At 43.5% G+C, this 24,213-nt stretch overlaps 1 long non-coding RNA gene across 5 annotated transcripts in view; it reads left to right on the top strand.

Moving 5' to 3' along the window:
* The window catches only part of LOC134948819 (uncharacterized), a 281,962-nt gene that overhangs the window by 17,498 nt on the left and 240,251 nt on the right, over window positions 1-24,213 (top strand). For 2 of the 5 annotated variants that reach the window (XR_010183031.1, XR_010183030.1), the window contains exons 3-5: window positions 8,334-8,509; window positions 12,364-12,438; window positions 17,221-17,275. This is a non-coding gene — a long non-coding RNA (uncharacterized LOC134948819). The other 3 variants (XR_010183033.1, XR_010183034.1, XR_010183032.1) reach the window with 3 other exon arrangements.

Raw genomic sequence — 24,213 nt, forward strand, 5'->3', positions numbered from 1 at the left:
AGGGGATGTGCTGCTGTTAGTGAGGCAGGGGATGTGCTGTTGTCAGTGAGATGGGGATATGCTGCTGTCAGTGAGTCAGTGTTGCGCTGTTGTCAGTGAGGCGGGGATGTGCTGCTAGTGAGGCAGGGGATGTGCTGCTGTCAGTGAGGCGAGGATGTGTTGCTGTTAGTGAGGCAGGGGATGTGCTGTTGTCAGTGAGGTGGGGATATGCTGCTGTCAGTGAGTCAGTGATGCGCTGTTGTCAGTGAGGCAGGGGATGTGCTGCTGTCAGTGAGGCGGGGATGTGTTGCTGTTAGTGAGGTAGGGGATGTGCTGTTGTCAGTGAGGTGGGGATATGCTGCTGTCAGTGAGTCAGTGATGCGCTGTTGTCAGTGAGGTGGGGATGTGCTGCTAGTGTGGCAGGGGATGTGCTGCTGTCAGTGAGGCGGGGATGTACCGCTGTCAGTGAGGCAGAGATGTGCTGCTGTCAGTGAGTCAGTAATGCGCTGTTGTCAGTGAGGTGGCGATGTGCCGCTGTCAGTGAGGCGGGGATGTGTCGCTGTCAGTGAGGCAGAGATGTGCTGCTGTCAGTGAGTCAGTAATGCGCTGTTGTCAGTGAGGTGGGGATGTGCTGTTGTCAGTGAGGCAGGGGATGTGCTGCTGTCAGTGAGTCAGTGATGCGCTGTTGTCAGTGAGGCAGGGGATGTGCTGCTGTCAGTGAGGCAGTGATGCGCTGTTGTCAGTGAGGCAGGGGATGTGCTGCTGTCAGTGAGTCAGTGATGCGCTGTTGTCAGTGAGGCAGGGGATGTGCTGCTGTCAGTGAGGCGGGGATGTGTTGCTGTTAGTGATGTGTTGCTGTTGCTGCGGGGATGTGTTGCTGTTAGTGATGCTGTTGTCAGTGAGGTGGGGATGTGCTGTTGTCAGTGAGGCAGGGGATGTGCTGCTGTCAGTGAGTCAGTGATGCGCTGTTGTCAGTGAGGCAGGGGATGTGCTGCTGTCAGTGAGGCAGTGATGCGCTGTTGTCAGTGAGGCAGGGGATGTGCTGCTGTCAGTGAGTCAGTGATGCGCTGTTGTCAGTGAGGCAGGGGATGTGCTGCTGTCAGTGAGGCGGGGATGTGTTGCTGTTAGTGATGTGTTGCTGTTGCTGCGGGGATGTGTTGCTGTTAGTGATGCTGTTGTCAGTGAGGTGGGGATATGCTGCTGTCAGTGAGTCAGTGATGCGCTGTTGTCAGTGAGGCAGGGGATGTGCTGCTGTCAGTGAGGCGAGGATGTGTTGCTGTTAGTGAGGCAGGGGATGTGCTGTTGTCAGTGAGGTGGGGATGTGTTGCTAGTGAGGCGGGGATGTGCTGCTGTTAGTGAGGCAGGGGACGTGCTGTTGTCAGTGAGGTGGGGATATGCTGCTGTCAGTGAGTCAGTGATGCGCTGTTGTCAGTGAGGCGGGGATGTGCTGCTAGTGAGGCAGGGGATGTGCTGCTGTTAGTGAGGCAGGGGATGTGCTGTTGTCAGTGAGGCAGGGGATGTGCTGCTGTCAGTGAGGCAGTGATGCGCTGTTGTCAGTGAGGCAGGGGATGTGCTGCTGTCAGTGAGTCAGTGATGCGCTGTTGTCAGTGAGGCAGGGGATGTGCTGCTGTCAGTGAGGCGTAGATGTGCTGCTGTCAGTGAGGTGGGGATGTGCCGCTGTCAGTGAGGCGGGGATGCCCTGCTGTCAGTGAGGCGGAGATGTGCTGCTGTCAGTGAGGTGGGGATGTGCCGTTGTCAGTGAGGTGGGGATGTGCCGCTGTCAGTGAGGCGAGGATGTGCCGCTGTCAGAGGGGCAGAGATGTGCAGCTGTCAGTGAGGTGGGGATGTGCCGTTGTCAGTGAGGTGGGGATGTGCCGTTGTCAGTGAGGTGGGGATGTGCCTCTGTCAGTGAGGCGAAGATGCGCCGCTGTCAGTGAGGCTGGGATGTGCCGCTGTCAGTGAGGCAGGGATTGCCGCTGTCAGTGAGGCGAAGATGCGCCGCTGTCAGGGAGGTGGGGATGAGCCGCTGTCAGTGAGGTGGGGATGTGCCGTTGTCCGTGAGGTGGGGATGTGCCGTTGTCAGTGAGGCGGGGATGTGCCGCTGTCAGTGAGGCGGGGATGTGCCGCTGTCAGTGAGGCGGGGATGTACCGCTGTCAGTGAGGCAGAGATGTGCTGCTGTCAGTGAGTCAGTAATGCGCTGTTGTCAGTGAGGTGGGGATGTGCTGCTGTCAGTGAGGCAGGGGATGTGCTGCTGTCAGTGAGTCAGTGATGCGCTGTTGTCAGTGAGGCAGGGGATGTGCTGCTGTCAGTGAGGCAGTGATGCGCTGTTGTCAGTGAGGCAGGGGATGTGCTGCTGTCAGTGATTCAGTGATGCGCTGTTGTCAGTGAGGCAGGGGATGTGCTGCTGTCAGTGAGGCGAGGATGTGTTGCTGTTAGTGAGGCAGGGGATGTGCTGTTAGTGAGGTGGGGATGTGCTGCTGTCAGTGAGTCAGTGATGCGCTGTTGTCAGTGAGGCAGGGGATGTGCTGCTGTCAGTGAGGCGGGGATGTGTTGCTGTTAGTGAGGTAGGGGATGTGCTGTTGTCAGTGAGGTGGGGATATGCTGCTGTCAGTGAGTCAGTGATGCGCTGTTGTCAGTGAGGTGGGGATGTGCTGCTAGTGTGGCAGGGGATGTGCTGCTGTCAGTGAGGCGGGGATGTACCGCTGTCAGTGAGGCAGAGATGTGCTGCTGTCAGTGAGTCAGTAATGCGCTGTTGTCAGTGAGGTGGCGATGTGCCGCTGTCAGTGAGGCGGGGATGTGTCGCTGTCAGTGAGGCGGGGATGTACCGCTGTCAGTGAGGCAGAGATGTGCTGCTGTCAGTGAGTCAGTAATGCGCTGTTGTCAGTGAGGTGGGGATGTGCTGTTGTCAGTGAGGCAGGGGATGTGCTGCTGTCAGTGAGTCAGTGATGCGCTGTTGTCAGTGAGGCAGGGGATGTGCTGCTGTCAGTGAGGCAGTGATGCGCTGTTGTCAGTGAGGCAGGGGATGTGCTGCTGTCAGTGAGTCAGTGATGCGCTGTTGTCAGTGAGGCAGGGGATGTGCTGCTGTCAGTGAGGCGGGGATGTGTTGCTGTTAGTGATGTGTTGCTGTTGCTGCGGGGATGTGTTGCTGTTAGTGATGCTGTTGTCAGTGAGGTGGGGATGTGCTGTTGTCAGTGAGGCAGGGGATGTGCTGCTGTCAGTGAGTCAGTGATGCGCTGTTGTCAGTGAGGCAGGGGATGTGCTGCTGTCAGTGAGGCAGTGATGCGCGGTTGTCAGTGAGGCAGGGGATGTGCTGCTGTCAGTGAGTCAGTGATGCGCTGTTGTCAGTGAGGCAGGGGATGTGCTGCTGTCAGTGAGGCGGGGATGTGTTGCTGTTAGTGATGTGTTGCTGTTGCTGCGGGGATGTGTTGCTGTTAGTGATGCTGTTGTCAGTGAGGTGGGGATGTGTTGCTGTTAGTGATGCTGTTGTCAGTGAGGTGGGGATATGCTGCTGTCAGTGAGTCAGTGATGCGCTGTTGTCAGTGAGGCAGGGGATGTGCTGCTGTCAGTGAGGCGGGGATGTGTTGCTGTTAGTGAGGCAGGGGATGTGCTGTTGTCAGTGAGGCGGGGATGTGCTGCTAGTGAGGCAGGGGATGTGCTGCTGTTAGTGAGGCAGGGGATGTGCTGTTGTCAGTGAGGTGGGGATATGCTGCTGTCAGTGAGTCAGTGATGCGCTGTTGTCAGTGAGGCGGGGATGTGCTGCTAGTGAGGCAGGGGATGTGCTGCTGTTAGTGAGGCAGGGGATGTGCTGTTGTCAGTGAGGTGGGGATATGCTGCTGTCAGTGAGTCAGTGATGCGCTGTTGTCAGTGAGGCGGGGATGTGCTGCTAGTGAGGCAGGCATGTGCTGCTGTCAGTGAGGCTGGTAGGTGCTGTTGTCGGTGAGGTGGTGATGAGACGGGGATTTGCTGCTGTCAGTGAGGCAGAGATGTGCCAACATGAAGTATATTTGGCTATTATTTGTCTCCGAGCGTCGTTCTTGGATGGCATTTACATTATATATATATATATATATATATATATTTATTTTATACAAAAATGAAAACGCCCTTAAAAAACCTGTGTTTGACCTTGGAAGGTGCCGCGGGTCTGGAGAGTGCTGTGCTGTGGAGTGGATACTGAAGGCACCGTGGTTGGAGGTGTATTGTACTGAAGACATTGAAGGGGCCGTGAAAGTGCTATGGTGTGGACATTGAAGGGACTGGTGGGGGGAGGGGGTGTTGTGATTATTGAAGGGGGAGTGCTGCGAGCTGGACATCTCTGTTTTATTTTTACAACTGACTATAATACACAGGCTGTGGAGAGGAGCCAGGCCGCCATTACTTGGAACAGTCATCCGGAAGGATCGGTCATCAACTAGGAGACAAAAGACCCACAGCATAGCAAGCAGGTAAGTGGAATGGCCTTGTCTTTTGTGTGTACCTCCCAGTGTGACTATAATGAGGGGTGTGGTTTACGGGGATGGCATATCTTGTGAGGCCATGCCGCTTGTAGTGATACCACCCCCCTTTACTGTGAGCACGCGTGCCGAAGGTGCGTGCAAATACAACTGTTACCATAGACATTCAGCCCTTCCCCTATCATGGTGCCCCCCCTGTCATTTTTTTCTGGATCCGCCCCGGTACCCTATACTGATAGTCAGCAGCCGAGCTTTATATGTAATTATCCTATGTGCCAGTACCCTGATATGAAGTGATAGAGGAGTCACTAAATAGAGACCAGCACCTGACGGCTTACAGCCTGTTTGAATAACCCAATTGGAAATAAAACGTGCTGGAGGAAAACATACTGCTTGTTCCGAGGCAATTGATAATGCATACATGTACATAAATGTTAATTATAGCTCTATTTATGAGATAATTCTCACAGTATGCATATAGAGCATATTGATTGCCTAGCAAGAAAAAGAAGCATGTCAATGCACGGAAATATAATGGACTGACACCTTGCTTACTGTATAACACTGACATAATAAAAGAAGGCTTTACAATTTTAGGCAATATAATATTCTTTTAAAAGGATATTGTTATATAAATTCAGTGCATTATAATATAACATACATTATAAGTTATCACTAAATACAGACGGATCATTTCTAACTGTTTTTTGTCAGTGTTTATCTCAACAGCACAGCAGTGTCCTGGTACATAAGATACATATGTGTCGGGTTTACAATTGGATACATGGTTAGCCAGAACCAGTTAATGTATCCATTTAGAGGGTAATGCAACATACTGAGAATTTTACAGAACAAATTACTCTGGCTTAAATACAGTCACTATTATTTGCATGGATGTACGTTTACTGGCATGTAAAATATACACTACAATAAAGGAGAGTAAGGCAATAGAATAATACATTGGCATTTTTGAAATACTGTACACATAAATAAAGGAGCTTAGAACATTAATACTCATCATAAGAGTATAATAGAAATATATAAGAAATAATAGACGACATACAATTTGGTTTTAAATTTTATTATTTTTCACACAGACAAAAATTTGTCTAAAAATTTTCTCTCACATTTTTCTATTTCTTCATTGTTTTTAATATTTCGCTTTGTATGACCTTATATTCCGGTCATAATAATACCGCATGTGAGATCACAAATAAAAAATATATTCCACGTGGGTATTGGTAGTTTGTGTTTGAAATATTTATCAAATAATAAATAAATATAATAAAATCAAATTCTTTATTGAAGATATACATAATATAGGTGAATGGGATAGAGTGCACCCAGACAAACTGATCACTGTCACAAGCTTTTCTCATACTTAATTTTTGGATCAGTGGGTAGCACCAATGTTCTAATATATGTGATTCTACGTACACTAGAAATTAAACATGCAATCCCTTACATAAACATTAATTATAATTAGTTCTTGTGCGGGATATCATCTCTCAAAATTGTATATATGTCAGTAAGACAACACGAGCACTTAAAGTGCATCTTGCCGAGCATATATACAATATAAGGAAAGGTCTTGACACACATACTGTGTCAGCTCACTTTAAGAAATTCCATGATAGGAAAGAAAGCCACATTACTAGTTTTTATGGTTAAGAACAAATTTTACTGAAAAATAGAACTAGGGACCTTGAATAAAGATTGTCCAAAGCAGAAATGAGATGGATTTATCAATTAAAAACTTTGGTCCCAAGTGGTCTTAACAGTGATTTTGAACTAGGGTGTTTTTTTACTTAATCCTTATTTTAAAATGGTATTATATTCATTTCCATCTTGGTGCGATTTATTATGCACTGTCAAATTATAATGTTTTTATAAATGTTTTTTATTTAAAGTCCAGAGAAATATGGGGATGGTTACCTTGAACTATTCTATTATCATCTGGACCCTCTCACCTATATTGTTTTTTTTTTATATGTTTTGTAGAAATTATTATGGTCTCTCACTGTTTTTTAATTAAAAATGGACCTAATCATGTGACTGGAAATGTCCTGTGTGGAACGTATTTGATGGAAAGCAAGCTGAGCGCTGAGACGAGTGCCTACTTCTGGGCTTCGTCACTTCAGCTGACCACACAGGAACTGGCTTGTGTGGAACACATTTGATGGAATTCAGACCTAGCGCTGAGATGAGCACCAACTTCCAGGATCCGTCACTACCGCTGACCGCACAGGAAACGATATGCCGGTTCCGGTATATTGCATGTGGATTAATTAATGTACCCTTATATAAGGACTAAAGGAAGCCAGTTCCACTACACTTCTGATGAAGGATCCTGCTGATTCGAAAACGCGTTCGAGTGTGGTACTGTCTTCCCCACTTTTGGACATCCTCTGACACTGATTATTTCCCTGTAGAGTGGCTGTAGTTACTGGACCTGCAATTCGCCTGTTACCATGCCAACAGTGGTACTCTGTGAGATATATGAAGCGTTGCAGTTTGTGCCATTAGAGGATGTTGTTATGCTGTTTATTATCATATGTCTTGGAAGTGCAACCTGTATTAAATCCATGTTCCTTTGTGAAGATGCCTGCACTATTATTCCTTTTATTGTGCCTTCCCTGCCACTGCTGAATAAGCCTATGTGGGGGAGGCACATTTACTATTGTTTCAGGTCTCCGACGTTAAAGGATTTACTATATCCCCATTGTCTTCTATGAAAAATCTTGAAACAGATGCTGGATAACGATCACATTTACAAAAGCTAAGTATTTGTTTTTATTAATCAGTGTTTACCCTTCACTGTGGTTTTAACTGTCACTGTGATTTCACCTGTTTGTGTCACATGTTTAAAATGAATAGCGCAGGGTTAGACAAATAGATTTTTTCTATCCATTAAAGTGTTAACCTATTCAATATAAAACAAAATACAACCCGTGGTCGCTCCCCCCTCCACAACAATAGGCAGGTACATGAATGAGGAGTGTTGTCCTTCATCTCTAGAACTAGCATTTGATTGCGCTGGAGAAGGTGGATTACTGCTAAGAAAGTGAGATTTAGCTTGTTGAGGATCTGTAAGAACCCTGACCTGGCCATTTTCAATTACTCTCAATTTGGCCGGGTACAGTAAAGCAAATTTGATTTTCCTATCTACCAAAATTCTGCAAATTTCTGAAAAAGCTTTATGCTTCTGCAAGACCAAGACAGAGAAATCCTGAAACATCAGAATTCTTTGGCCCTCCACTCGTAAGTCAGAATGGGCCTTTATGCCTGCATCAGCTTCTCTTTATCTGTATAATCAAAAGTCTTTGCAATAGTGGGTCTTGGAGCGATTGTCTCAATCTCTACATTGAATATCTGACCTGTGTACCCTTTGCACCTGCAGTGGTATCTCAGCATCAGGTAATCTCAACGCTTGGGGAATCAATGTGTTAACGTAACATTGTATCTGGGCATCTGACACCATCTCTGGAATCCCAATAAAATGCAAGTTGCTCCGTATACTCCTGCTTTCTAAATCGTCAGCCTTTTCTATCATGGATTGGAGCGTTTGAGATTTTACAGTAAGTTCCTGCTGCAATGCAATTAAAGAATCCTCAGCATTGCTTGTTCTCTGTTCTAATGTATCCAGTCTTGCTGTATTGGATTCAATATTGGCTAAAGAGGTATCTAACCTCGAATGCAGAGCCTACATTTTTTTATCTATTAGAGGCATGAGCATATTTAAGACCTCCTTAGCCTTTTCCACTGGAGACGGAATTGCTATAGAGGCAAAATCTGTGGGGAATTAACCTCCACACTTGAAGGCATTCAGGGGAGAAATGGTGTGTTTAACATAGTGGATTTCTGATTATTCTGACGTTTATTTCCTGTTTTGTTATTAGAAGATGGCACGTTTGAGACTGAACTATGAGGTCTCTCCAGGAATCTGTCCATACCACGATGGACCTCTTTCAGTAAATGCCTCGTACTTACAGCGACAATCTCACGAACAGTATATCATGAAACAATATATGAAGTAATCTCACATCAACCTACCTACTGGACCCTTAATTGTAAGGTAGAGGTTACATATCTGCAGTAAGACTCACAGTCCAATAAGAGAAATTATAACAACAAACTAATTAGATACATAGATTCCCCTATATGGAGGCTTCCTACAGTTCTTTCTCACAGTGTTCACTTTCATAGAAGAGTACGGGGCAATTCAGTGGTTATAATATGCGCCCGAGTTTGTGGCGTGTCAGAAAACAGAGTCAAATGTTTCTTGCTGGCAGTATCAGGGATATTATTGTATTAGTAAAGAGAACAGTTCCACTTCCTGCACAATACCTTATAGGAAATACCAGGGAAATTATAAACCCACACAATCCGTTATGGGGAGTGATACTGAAAGTATGTTGCAAACCACTATATAATACAATATATGTGCAGTTCTACGGTCAGTATTTTAAAAAGGGCAATTTAAGGTTGTTTAACCCTTGCGTAGGATATAAGCCATAGGTACTATTATGAATAGATACAACCTATACCAATTTAAACGGGAGATGCAAATCAGGAAAATATGGCATTTAAAATGAACTTTATGAGTGAGAGTATGCAAGTAGACTGTAAAAAAGTGAACAAAAAATCAATTACTGCAGATAATAGAATCAATTAGAGGACCAAAAAGTAACAATATAACACTAATTACAGACAACGGATTAACTCGGTAACAAATGTGAAATGGGTAAATATGTGCAATATCATTAGATAGTGCAGCTGTACAATGGGAGCAATGCACCACCAAGTGGTTGTATTACTCTACACCCAAAAGGTATCACCAGAAGAACATAATCACGTTACTGATATGTAGGACTATAGCATGTTAAAATAGTGTTCAGAGTCCCTGCTAAGCATATACAGAATGATAAGTGTCTATACCGGCCTAAGAACTTAACACTCACAATTCCAGGGCAGTTCAGTTTGGACAGGACACCTTAGAGAACAGCAGGTGATAAGCAGGTATATAACCTCACTAGCCTTAGCAATGGGAAAGTTCATGTGCAAATACAGATGGATCTTTGCCTAAACATACAAAATACAGCACCACCACAGACGTGATGTTGAAGGGATAATTGTCTAGTGCTTTTGAGCCCCTGTCTGTGACTATGAAGGAGCAACAGTACAAAATAATTAGATGACCAGTATTTACTCAACATTTACTCAACATTTCCAAAACAGAATTAATTATTTTCCCACCAGCCAAGAGTACTTACCAACCTGATATTCCATTTTGGAATAAGACTGTAACATAACGAAAAAGTGACGCTCTGTGAATACTTTCCGGAAGCACACTACTTCTGCAGTGACAACCTCAATCTCAATATCAGAAACAGGGTCACAGTTCCCTTTATTTTTACAGCACTTGTCAGCGCCAATGCATTCCTTTATTTTTACAGCACCCCTATATTTTTACAGCATACAGGACAGTTCCACAGCGTTCCTTTATTTTTACAGCACCCGACCGGGCCACAGCGTTCCTTTATTTTTACAGCACCCGACAGGGTCACAGCGTTCCTTTATTTTTACAGCACCCACATATTTTTACAGCATACAGGACAGGGCCACATCATTCCTTTACTTCTGCAGCACCCCTGTATTTTTACAGCATACAGGACAGGGCCACATCATTCCTTTATTTTTACAGCACCCTATAGTTTTAAAGCATGCAGGAAAGGGCCACCGCGTTCTTTTATTTTTACAGCACCCCAATATTTTTACAGCATACAGGACAGGGCCACAGTGTTCCTTTATTTTTACAGCACCCGACAGGGCCACAGCGTACCTTTTAATATTACAGCACACCTATATTTTTACAGCATACACGACAGGGCCACAGCATTCCTTTACTTCTGCAGCACCCGATGGTGCCACAGTGTTCCTTTATTTTTACAGCACCCCTATATTTTTACAGCATACAGGACAGGGCCACAGCGTTCCTTTACTTCTACAGCACCCGACAGGGCCACAGCATTCCTTTATTTTTACAGCACCCCTATATTTTTACAGCATACTGGACAGGGCCACAGCATTCCTCTACTTCTGCAGCACCCGACAGTGCCACAGCATTTCTTTATTTTTACAGCACCCCTATATTTTGACAGCTTACTGAACAGGGCCACAGCATTCCTTTACTTCTGCAGCACCTGACACGGCCATAGCGTTCCTTTATTTTTACAGCACCCCAATATTTTTACAGCATACTGGACAGGGCCACAGCGTTTCTTTATTTTTACAGCACCCGACAGGGACACAGCGTTTCTTTATTTTTACAGCACCCCCTATATTTTTACAGCATACAGAACAGGGCCACAGCATTCCTTTATTTTTACAGCACCTGACAGTGCCACGGCGTTCCTTTATTTTTACAGCACCCCTATATTTTTACAGCATAGCGGACAGGGCCACAGTGTTTCTTTATTTTTACAGCAACCGACAGGGCCACAGCTATCCTTTATTTTTACAGCACCCGACAGTGCCACAGCATTCCTTTATTTTTGCAGCACCCCTGTATTTTTACAGCATACAGGACAGGGCCACATCATTCCTTTATTTTTACAGCACCCCTATAGTTTTACAGCATGCAGGAAAGGGCCACAGCATTCTTTTATTTTTACAGCACCCCAATATTTTTACAGCATACATATTTATTTACAGCATAATATTTTTACAGGCCTGGGAAAAAGTACAGTAATCTCAGTCTCATAAAGATATCACTCTAATATTTTGAAAATCCACAGTTGTATTATATATCTGTGTAAAAAGTAGCATCCTCAGCTTTTTTCGCAACTGATTGGTATATCTGTGTGCATATCTGAGTCTATATCTATATATGAAGCATGACAGAAATTGTTTTGGGAAAATTAGAAAAAAGCTGTGATTTATACTTTTTACACAGATATAAAATACAACTGTGGCTTTGTACTCTGTAAAAATAAATGTAAATGGCTTTGGTTGTGGAAAGGGAAGCCAGAAGCCACAGAAGATATGTTCCTTTGTATTGCATGTTAGCATTGTGAATGCACAGCGAGCTGCCTGGCATAAGTGAGCAGTCTGCTGGGTGTCTTTTTTGTCGTAAATGCATCTTGTATGCATCGCTATGCAAATTGGATGCACAAGCAGACTCTGCTGATTAAATTGATATTCAGGTTTGGTGAGCCAGCCAGGAGCCTTGAGCAGGTTAAAAAATTGCCTGTGTGTTAGGTTTTGACCACCACATTACTCTTACCTGTATGTGACATTTAAACAACATCTGTATAGTCTGAACCACAGGAGAGCATATATTCTCCAATTAAGTTCTTGAATGTGAAATAGAAGGAGAAAAAATAGCTCTACATATTACAGTACCTGAAAACTAACAGCAATCTGTCATATGCATTCTAAAATACCCTTTCAAAGAGTATAACAGAGTCTTGTAGCCAGAGAAAAATACTTTAAGTGTAAATAAATAAAAAGTGGTGCAAGATAGAATTGTGCCCTCATACCCACTCTTATGAATTTTACAGTTCTCTTTGATGAACATCATCTTTTTCACATTTTGAGGACGTAGCCTTCTACACCGATCACTGATAAGGTTCCCAGCTGTGCTGAAAACTCTTTCTGAGTACACTTTGGAAAGTGTGCAGCGTTAAAGTAATGCAAAGCCAGTTTGTGCAAGGGCCTCCAATTGCCTTTTTTCCTTCCAGTACTCAAAGGGACTCTGTGACATGCCTATTTACACAGTGTCAGGAAAATAATCTTCACCATTCCCTGGATGGTGACCATATCAGAGGGAGTTACGGTAGAGATGTCACTAATTTTGTGCAATTCTTTTAGACATGCAAAATTATGTCAACATTTTTCAATATATTTTTTCTATTTTTTAACTTGCAGCTTGGTTTACACTGTGTGGAGTCACAAAGCTTACATGTAGTGAACAAAGTGTACAGGGGTACAGAGCAAACCTGGGTAAGTAGAGTACACAGAACAGTACAAACAATATATTTATTTAGTTTAAGTGGTAGCTCAGCTCATGATGTGTGGAGTCAGACTGCTTTTATGCATGCATACTGGGCTAGGTAGAATGTAGAATAGTACAAACAAATTATACAACAATATATTTTTTTATTCTTTTAACTGGCAGCTGGGCTCATAAAGCATGGAGTCAAAGGGCTTATGTGAAGTAAATAAAGTGCACTGAGGTACACTGGGGTGCAGTGTGTGGAACAGTACAAACAAATTATACAACATTTTATAACCGATGAACCTTTTTTTTTTTTTACAACTTACAAACAATACTTAGTCAAACTGCTTATATGAATGCAGTGGGTGGACCTGCACAGTCAGTGCAGCACCATTGTGTGATGGCATTAGACTAAGGGGCTGGACACAGTTTGTGGATGGACACAGCATAGCCTCTTGTAGATGGACACAGCACTGCCACTTAGATGGACCTCGCACAGTCACTTGTGGTTGGACACAGCATAGCTACTTGTATAAGATGGACACCACACAGCCACTTAGATGGACACAGCACAGCCACTTAGATGGACCCAGCACAGCCACTTAGATGGACACTGCGCAGCAACTTAGATGGACACCATACAGCCCTTAGATGGATGGACACAACAGAGCAGGGCACAGCACACAGCAGCGTGACTAGAGTGAAATTACGCCAGTTCACTGCTGCTGGGTCCTTATATAGAATCCAAAACCAGGATGAATCTCAGACTGACAGGCAAACCTGAGCCAGGATTTGTATTGACTGGTTTCCTAAAATCCGAACCGCTCACCTCTATTGTGAATTGATGATTACTTTTATCCACTTGCCTGGCATGGTCACACATTATGCCACTATCCTTGACTGGTTTTCTTCTTACCTCACTAACCGCTCCTTCTCTGTGTCTGCCTCCAGCACCACCTCACACCCTTCCATCCTTCTTGTTGGTGTCCCTCAGGGTTCTGTACTTGGACTCCTTCTGTTCTCCCTGTACACCTCTTCCCTGGGTGCGCTCATTAACTCCTTTGGCCTTCAATACCACCTCTATGCTGATGACACACAACTCTACCTCTCCTCTCCTGATCTGTCCCCGTCTGTCCTCTTCCAGGTTTCCAGCTGCCTCTCCGCAATCTCCTCCTGGATGTCTGAGCGCTCTCTGAAGCTCAACATGGACAAAACTGAACTCATCATCTTCCCCCCATCCAGAGCAACACCCCCGACCAATATCTCTATCATTGTTGACAACATCACCATCTCTTCAACTCTGCTGCTTGGGTGTCACTCTTGACTCCTCCCTCTCCTTTGGACCCCACATCCAAGCTCTGGCACAATCCTGTCATTTCCAGCTACGCAACATTGCTCGTATCAGGCTATATCTCTCCCAGAGTGCAACTAAACTCATCATCCACTCACTGGTCATCTCACGACTTGACTACTGCAATGTTCTCCTCACTGGCCTCATTTGCTCCCATCTTGCTCCCCTCCAATCTGTCCTAAACTCTGCAGCTAGGCTTATCTTCCTCTCCCACCGCACCACATCTGCCACTCCCCAAAATCTACACTGGCTCCCATTCCCCTACAGAATCCTCTTCAAACTCCTCACCCTCACATACAAGGCCATCTCTAATTCCACTGCTCCCTACATCTCCAACCTCCTCTACCTTCATACTCCCGCCCGCCCCCTACGGTCAACCAATGACCATCGCCTCTCCACTGCCCTTGTCACTGCTTCACATGCTTGTGTTCAAGACTATGCCCGTGCCGCTCCTCTTCAGTGGAACGCACTCCCCCACTCCATTAGACTCTCCCTGACCTTGCAAAGCTTCAAACGGGCACTAAAAACCCAACTATTCATCAAAGCATACTCTCCCGATGCATAACCCAGTCCTGAAGCCACGCCTCCACCGCCCTGCCGCATGCCGTGAACATCTCAGCTTTGCTTGCATACTGCCATCAGGCTAACTCCCGCTTGCCTGCACCTCTTGTCATCTGTCTGTCGCCCCTCCCCACTAGATTGTTAGCTCTTCAGAGCAGGACCCTCTTTCCTCTTGTTATCTAAGCCCTCGTCTCAACACATTTCACTCGCAGCTCTCCCCTACTCAAAGATCATCTTTACCCTGCAAGTAAAGGCTCATCTCCATCTATGGCCACCAGCCTCTAGTAGTATGATGATCAATCCCTCAATACTTACATCTTAGCTGTATTATGTCTTGAGAATGTGTGGTGCTCTATGTTACCTGTACACTATTTCTGTTATTTATTTACTGTAATGCTATGTTTTGTCTCCCTGTACTGTCCTTTGTACAGCGCTGCGAAACACATGTGGCGCCTTATAAATAAAATGTAATAATAATAATAATAATAATATGCCAGGCTGTGCATTCCCTGACATGGTCGCATCTGATATTCTGGGAAACCGCACGTTATGACCATCAGAACTGCATTCATATTATGTCTTTGGAAAGCTTATTAAGAGACAATGATGCTAGATATTAAAGAACATCAATAAATGGAATTTTATAAGGATTTAGACAACAGTTGAGGATGTGCAATCATCTGGGAAAGAGACGCTAAAAGACTTTGTGCTTCCAAAACTAAAATTGAATGGGAATATGTAATTTTGTTTTTGCTCCATGCTTTGTGCAATATATTTTATCTACAACTTTATACTGATTCCTTTGCATCAAAATTAGTGGAATTGCTCTCACTTCCTCTCCTGTAGGCAGAGGTGAGTACTGATGCGCTCAGCAGCAGCAGCTGCAGCCTCCACTGACCCACCGCAACCCAGCACAAAGCAACATGTGTTGGGCTGGGGAAAGAAGCTGCTGCTGATAGGTAAGAGTGTGTGTGGGGGCTGAGGCAGACCTAGGCCCCCTGCCAGGTCTCTCCAACAAGCCCGACCCAACCAGGAAATTAGTACACCCCCCCCCCCCCCCAGTGTGAGTTTGTATGTGGCTACTATGCGAAAAAGATGCAAAATTCATGAAAAAGTATGGAATTGCTACCCGTAGCACTCTCATGTTCTACATTGAGGACCTCACAAGTAGTGGCAAATAAAGAAAAAATAAGCAAAGAGCGGATTTATTTTTTTGCATGCAGATTAAATATGTGGAATTAAGCTAGGAAACACCCCTTCACAATTTTAAATCGTACATTTTAAATCTGTTTCAACTGCAGTGCAACGTGGTTGTGCCAAGTAACAAATTACACCTGTTTTAATTTTCTCCTAACACTGATGCTTATCAGTTTAGCTACAGTACCATGTATTGTGCATACGGATGGTGTAATGGTTAGCATTACTGCCTCACAGCACTGAGGTCATGGGTTCGATTCCCACCATGGCCCAACTGTGTGGAGTTTGTATATTCTCCCCGTACTTGCGTGGGTTTCCTCCGGGTACTCCGGTTTCCTCCCACAATCCAAAAATATACTGGTAGGTTAATTGGATCCCAACAAAATTAACCCTAGCATGAATGTGTGTGCGTGTACATGTGGTAGGGAATATAGATTGTAAGCTCCACTGGGGCAGGGACTGATGTGAATGGCCAAATATTCTCTGGAAAGCGCTGCGGAATATGTGTGCGCTATATAAATAACTGGTAATAAATAAATAATAAATAATAAAAGCATATACAATGGATTCAGTATGATATCCTGGCTGTCAGTATCCTGGCAGTCATGAGACCAATGCTGGGATCCAGACAGCTGGAATACCGGCACCGAGCACAGCATGTTCCCTCATGGGCTTGCTGTGCTTGCCACGCTTCGGGCCAGGTGGCGATCTTTGGTCACCACAGGGTTATATTACCCCTCGGGTGGTGGCATGGATCACCACCTGAGTGGGGATTCTGGACGGTGTCGGTATCCTGACATTTGGGATCCTGACAGCTGGCAAATTGAATGCCTCCACATACAATGTAGCCACACTCATCATGGCTACATATAGGCACCTCATTTGCCGTGACCACATGCCCATCTAAGGCACATGCCTTATACGTACATGCACCCCATTCACATAAATGGTAGAGGCCGTGGCTAGGTGCAGGCGCGCCTAGTAGCACCAGGAGTGCCCATACTTGGCAGAAGTAGCCACAATGACAGTAGCTACATCTGTAGATACAGTAAGCTCTAAAAAAAAAAGCAGCAGTGTCTCTCAATCACAGGATATCTGCTAATATGTAATGCATTCCTGTGGGGCACATTTATCACTAATACTAATGTTCTAATTAAAAGATTCATTTTTTTCATGCTGTGTTCAGTGAGAAAATAAATTATATGCTTTTAAGTACTGGAGATTCAGAGTGTCTCTTTGTCAGAAGAAAGCTCATCATTTCTGGAGTATGTTATTAAGTCCGACCTATTTTAAAATACTCATCTCATAAACCAGAAAACCTGTGGTTTGGTTGCCAGCAGGTCAAGTAAATGTCTGAAAGGGCAAATCACATTACTTTGGCACCTACGATAAAAGTACAACCTACTGTTATATGTAAGAGGAAAAAAATTGAATATGAAATTTATTGAAAAATTTAAAGAAATACCTACAATTATTCTGAGTTAAGATCATTAAAAATGTCTGGTTATTTCAGCCATATGCTTAAATTATCAACATTATTTTTTCCAAAGTATATTTTTTGCAGACAGCTTGCAAAATATTTGAACAAGATTTACACAATGATTGTTTTACAACTATATAAACATATACAAAATGAATTGCTGTACTACAGATTTAAATGTAATTTTTTTTTTTACAGAATACCGTGGATGTGTAAATATGTGGTGTATTTACCCAAGTGAATATTTTATGAGGTGATTAATAAAGTGTAAAAACTTGTGGATCTTTTTTTCTCAAATGGAGTTTGTGCAGTCCACCCACTGATTTTTAATGTACAGTAATACTCTGTGATTTATGTGTAGTATTGAGGTTTGTAATGAGAGCATGAGGTCCAGCAGTTGAGAAGTTTGCAAGGTTACTACATTTTAGTGCTTACAGTCTGTAAAATATAATTGTCAGCAAGGTAATTTAACTAATTTAGAAATTCCATTTTTCCAGCAATTACTCAATAGACATACAGTATATGAAGAAGCTCATCATTAATTTACACAGTAACTGAATTACCACCACTGCAGTGTGTCTTACTTGCCTACTATCCAGGATTCTGCTGGAGACATTCGGTTTCTCAGGTAGTCCCCCGCAGCACTGGACGAGTGGGCACCCCTCCCGCATTCTGCCCACTTCCTAGTAAAGTGGGTAGAATAGGGTAATAAACACAGTAAAGTGGGTAGAATAGGGTAATAAACACAGTGAAAGCACGGAACCAGTGGAATGGGTGGGGCCTAATGGCACAATTCTATCCTAATTGCAGCATTTTAGCTATATGCAAATATAGCCCAATTGTGTAACTTTTCCAGTGAGTGGGTGGGGCCTAATGGTGCAATCAGCTCAGCCCCATCGCTGTCCACCTGCTCCTCTTCGTGCATCTCCCAGAGAGGAGATAACAAATGCAGGTAAATATAAAGTGTGTGCAGCAGCTACATGTCCTGGAGATGATGGTGAAGGGCTAGCCAATGGCAGGTCACCTTCCTGAGGCACTACACTCCAGAACAGTCTTCTATATAGAAAGCAAAACATTAAGAGCCTATAATATTTTTTAAACACCTACACATGGAATTTGGTTAAAATAATAGCAGTTTTATTAGACACTAACTAGAAATGAAAATACTCTACTACAGAAAAAAAAAACAGCTACAAACTCATAAACACCCATTCGGGTTGCTATAAACCGTTCATATTTAGTAGCAAACCATTACAGTGTAAGCAGGCAGACAGATATGAAACTACAAAACCAACATTAATAATATGCCCCCCACAGTAGTGCTCTAGTTGATAATATGCCTAATAATATGACTTCAAAGCAGTGCCCCAGTTAATAATATGCCCCCATAGTAGTACCCCAGTTAATAATATGTCCCTGTGGGAAAACCCTAGTTTATAATATACTGTGTGTTCTGCTCTTATTAAAATATCCTTGATCAAATTTAGACAGACAGCATAACCACCTCTACTTTCCAATAATCCAATCAGTAGTGAGGAGCTTGATGTTTATTATATAATAGAAGAAATTGGTAAAACTATAAATACAAACCATGGAATTGCAATATGCATAGATATAATGCAATGCAAACATAACATACTGTATGATATAGATTATACAGGATAAATGCATAAAACATACAAATGCTGAAAGGCATGACATTGCATTATCCAAAATAAACTGTTCTCTTTCAAAACAGAGTCCAATGTTTAGCTGACTTAGTTTACTCTGAAAATATATAATAACTGTAAAAAAAGCTGAGCTGCTGGGAGCCACCCTAGGACAATAGAATCGTAGTGCCTTTGCTGAAGCCTGATCAGTCTATTGGTTTATTAGACTGTATTTACAATGTAAGGTTACTGCTAACATAGAGTTGCAATATAATTAACAAATACTGTACCCAATTTTATTTGACTAGATTACTAGTGTGGTTGATTTTCAGAACTGTGATATAATGATATTGATAAAATTCAAATAATATTTTTTATATACTTGAGTCCTCTAGTGTCTAAAGTAGATGAGCAAAACTACAGTGAAAGTTCATGCAAATAGAGTTTTGAGGAGGGACATGTTGGTTCCCAGTAGAGATTATCAGTTCAGTTTTCAGTTCAGTATGCACATACTGTATTTCTAGTTCCCTGAGGTGTGATGGTCTGACAGTAAAATCTTTTGATTATGTTTTGCTTTGCTATTCTAAGGAAGGCCATTTTATTTGTTTATTCACATTACTAAATTTCTAGGCATTGGCGCTTCTAGAACGGGTGCAATGTGTGCAGTGCACACGGGTTCCTGTGTCCACGGGGGGCCCACACCACACATATTGCACCCATATTTTAATACTTACCTCTATGGAGTCCAGTGTTGGGCAATGCAGCCTTCAAAATGGCCATCACACATGCGCAGTAGATCCGGACCACCCAGAGTCTGGACAGCCCTCCCCCCCCCCCACTGTCTTGTTAAAATGTAATTGTAGTCAATGATGAGAACCACAAGGTTACTAGAGGTCAAATTTGTGGTTCCCATCATTGACTACGAAGTATCAGTTCCCATTATTGACTTCAATATAGCAGTACCCATCATTGATGTAACTGAGGGAACCTTTGATGAATGACAGTCTGGCCACACACAACCAATAAGTAGGCACTCCTACAGAGATGCCTGCTGATTGGCTCGTCGCTCTTAGAATGACAGAAGCCACATGGATCCCAGCAATCACATAGAGGAAATGAGGAAATGTATGAGTTAACATATACACTTCCTCAGTCCATCTTGGTTCAGGTATTGTTTTCTTTTTTTTTTAAAGGATCAAGTGGACACTAGTAGCACCGGTGTGTAACATTCAATCTACTTTGTTTGTATCTTTCTAGTGGTTGGGTACCACTTGATGACATTGGGCAGCTGTGCTACAGTAGTTTAAGCCATCACATTTTTTATTCTAATTTATTATAATGCAACAGAATCCCCTCCCCAGTGAGAGAACATTGTCAACATGTCCCCATTTCAGCCGCCTCGAAAGTGCTTGCATGCCGACCCCCCGTCCACCCCGTGAACGCCTCTGCCTGTCAATCAGGCAGAGGCATTCACAGTTAATGCGATCCAGTTGCATTAACTGCTCATGCATGATGGGACCTGCGCAATTGTGATTGCGATGTGACCTTAATAAGGCCCAAAGTGGAGATTCCATTCCCAACACCCCACCTTGCTGCAAGCTTTTTCCAGTTAAGTTAATTTAAACAACCTTTGCAGCAAATAACTATAACTGAAGGTGGGGTTACACAAGAAGTAACACATCAACATGTCAAAACCAGTAATTGTGATGATATAACTCCTTTCGTGAGCATATAAGCAGGATTCTTCTCAATTGCAATATATAGATTATCACAATCTATCCTTCGCAATCTCACATATGAAGTGGTGTCTAATCTCAATGTGCTTGGATCTTTAGTGGTGCTTGGTGCTACCTCTGTCATCACAATCCATGTTGATGGTGTAATCCTTGTTTAAAAGGCTAAGGGAATCATTCAGTATCAGTTACAAATGCGAAAAAATCGCACAATTAGCGATTATCGACACACTGCGCATGCATACACAAGACAGTGCACATGCATCAAGTCTGATTTTCATAATCATATCTAGGTATCTGCGAACACAGTAGTGATCACATTTAGCAATGATAAAAAGGAGTGTCTGTGGGATGGGTATGCAATTTCTACTATGCGGGGCATGTAGTGAGTGTGTTGTGGGTGCTGCAATCTCAATGTATGCAAAACAGATTGCTGAAACTGCCAATGCTCTAACAGTACAGGCTGAGTAGCTAGAGAACTATGCAGGCAGCTGAGGGCAGCAGCAAAATATCTGATAGTCAAGCTAATAATTGCAAAATCACAGGCGGCTGATGGTGTTCACAGTGATGCAGGGACTGCTGTTTAGTGTGCTGCATGCCTAATTAAATAAATTAGTTTTTTTTTATCTAAGAAATAACACTTTTCTTTAGGTATGTATTGTAAAATGAGTGCTGGAAATAAGGACTCTTAGGCAGGTTTTACATTTTACTGACAGCAGACACTGAAGTACATAGCATACGCAGGCTTGAGCCTGGTCACCCAGGTACATATCTCAAAATGAACAAATGAAAGTAAATGTCTTAGCACTCCCCATGCTCAACAGTTATTATGCTGCAATGACCTGCAGCCACTATCCACCATGCTCTCCACAGTCTCTGGCACTATAAAATTGCAACCTACTCACTGGCCTCTAACAGGCATCAGTGCAATGTGCAGTGGGTGTATGGGAGTTTTTAACTCCTATCCTGCTTTTGACTTCCTGCTGGCTGAGGGTGAGCTGGAAAACCCAGACTTCTATTTTCCCACTTGGACCTGTGAAATCCAGGAAGCCCGGACTTACAAATTACTAATGCAGGTGCAGAATGTTCAGGTCTTGTTTTCCTTTCTCTTGTAGGGAGCTGATCCCATAGAAATGTGGGCAATTGGGGAGAGACACAAAGCCCTCTTACCATAGTATGTTGTCATGTGTATGCTCATTTTAGCACAGTGTTGTAATTAGCTTATTACTACTGTAAGCAACATGTTACATTGTTACCCTTAATGCCTGCCTAACATTATCCTGACAGAATAGAACAAGAAATAATCCCAGTTGTGTGCTGACATCATTGTATTAGAGCTGTGTCTATTCTCGTAATTGTACACAATGGGGGTCATTCCGAGTTGTTCGCTAGGTAAAAATCTTCGCATCGCAGCGATTTTCCGCTTAATGCGCATGCGCAATGTCCGCACTGCGACTGCGCCAAGTAAATTTGCTATGCACTTAGGAATTTTACTCACGGCATTTTCATCGTTCTGGCGATCGTAATGTGATTGACAGGAAATGGGTGTTACTGGGCGGAAACAGGCCGTTTTATGGGCGTGTGGGAAAAAACGCTACAGTTTCCGGAAAAAACGCAGGAGTGGCTGGAGAAACGGGGGAGTGTCTGGGCGAACGCTGGGTGTGTTTGTGACGTCAAACCAGGAACGACAAGCAGTGAAATGATCGCAGATGCCGAGTAAGTCTGAAGCTACTCAGAAACTGCTACGAGGTGTGTAATCGCAATATTGCGAATACATCGTTCACAATTTTAAGATGCTAAGATTCACTCCCAGTAGGCGGCGGTTTAGCATGAGCAAATCTGCTAAAATTCACTTGCGAGCGAACAACTCGGAATGACCCCCAATGTTGCGTTTGTAGCTATGCGTGCATTGGGAGTGGGCTAGATTTGTGATGGGGGTTGTATAATCTCAGGTGAGATTGTGGGTTTGGCTAGAGGTTTTAACAGATTTGTGTTTGCAATAAGTGTGCTTTCAGTCATAATTACAATCCATGCTAAATTAAGCCCTAAATTCGCACAAAGTAATTTTGATGTGTAAGCTTCCTGGGCTTCTTAAGTGCAATGTAATCTGCCTCTGTGGTGGATAGGGCTTCAGTGTGTTACTTACTGTCTGACTAGCTTATTGCTGCACCTGCCAACATTCCATATAGGAATGTCAGTTATACTCATTTGGTCTCCAGACAGCATCACAGATTGATTTCAGTGTTGAATTTCCAGTTTTGGTGAATTTCACAGTAAGATATACCTTTCAACTATCTTACGAGTCTCTTAACAGCTATCTAATGTTGTTTCCCAACATTAATGGCAAATTGGCTTACTCAGCTTATTGCATGCGTAGTATCAGGGTGAGTTCCAATACTTGCATAAATTAAATGCTCAATAACGTTTTGATAAGGAACTTTTTGCATGCTATTCCCTCTTTGCTTATTACTGACATGTCTTGGGTTAGTTTAACACCTTTGTCAATGGGAGTATTTATTCATTTAGCTTCTGACATACAGTACTTTGTAAGTATTCATTCAATGGGGTATATTTACTAATATTCATGTTTCCACTGAATTGGTTTGAGTTTGGACTTAAATTTGTTTGTTTTATGTAATTTTTTACTCCATGGGGGAAATTCAGACTTGATCGTAGCAGCAAATTTGTTAGCAGTTGGGCAAAACCATGGGCCTAATTCAGACCTGATCGCTAGGCTGTGTTTTCATACAGCGGGAGATCAAGTCTAAACTGTGCATGCATATGCACCGCAATGAGCAGGCACATCACACGGGTACAAAGCGGATCGCCACTCAGTGATGGGTTTGTGCAAAGGATCCATTCGCAGGGGCATACGCAAGTAGATTGACAGGAAGAAGGCGTTTGTGGGTGGCAACTGACCATTTTCTGGGAGTGTTTGGAAAAACGCAGTCTTGTCCAGATATTTGCAGTGAGGGTTCCAGACGTCAATTCCGATCCCAGACAGGCTGAAGTGTTCGCAGCGGCTTAGTAAGTCCTGGGTAATCAGAATACTGCACAAAATCTGTTTGTACAGCGTTCGCACACTTGCAAAGTGAAAATAAGCTCCCCTATGAGCAGCAACTATGCAAACACAGGACTGCAAAAAAACCCTAGCGAGCGAACAGGTCTGAATTAGCCCCCATGTGCACTGCAGGTGTGACAGATCTAAAATTTGAAGAGAGAGTTAGATTTGGGTGTGTTATTTTGTTTCTGTGCAGGGTAAATACTGGCTGTTTATTTTTACACTGCAATTTACAGTAGATTTCAGTTTGAACACACCCCACCCAAATCTAACTCTCTCTGCACATGTTATATCTGCCCCTCCCCCTGCAGTGCACATGGTTGTGCCCACTGCTAATAAATTTGCTGCTACGATCAAGTCTGTATTACCCCCCCCCCCCTCCCCACCACCATAATCGGTAATTTACCAAGCTACCAGGTTTTTATTCTTTGTGTTTTCCGATGTCGATGGTATTCATATTTTCACATGCATTTATCGGCCGGATTAGTTTTGTTCTGCCGAACATGGGTGGTTGTTCCTTCAGATTCTTAATTTTACCAATGCGGCAGTGTTTTTTTTTTCTTTCTCGGCCGCGTTTCCAATTGTACTTTCATTTTTGTCTGTCGGTCGTGATTGCTTAAGTTTCAGATGTATGAGTGTCTTAGTGCAACCATATAAATACGCTCCAAAATGTCCGTACCTCGTGGATTTAGTTAGTGGAGAGGTGAGAGGTTGTGGTATGTGGAGAAGGTGAGTAGGTTGGTGGATT

Source organism: Pseudophryne corroboree, chromosome 8 (genome assembly GCF_028390025.1).
Source record: "Pseudophryne corroboree isolate aPseCor3 chromosome 8, aPseCor3.hap2, whole genome shotgun sequence".
Classification (NCBI taxonomy): domain Eukaryota; kingdom Metazoa; phylum Chordata; class Amphibia; order Anura; family Myobatrachidae; genus Pseudophryne; species Pseudophryne corroboree.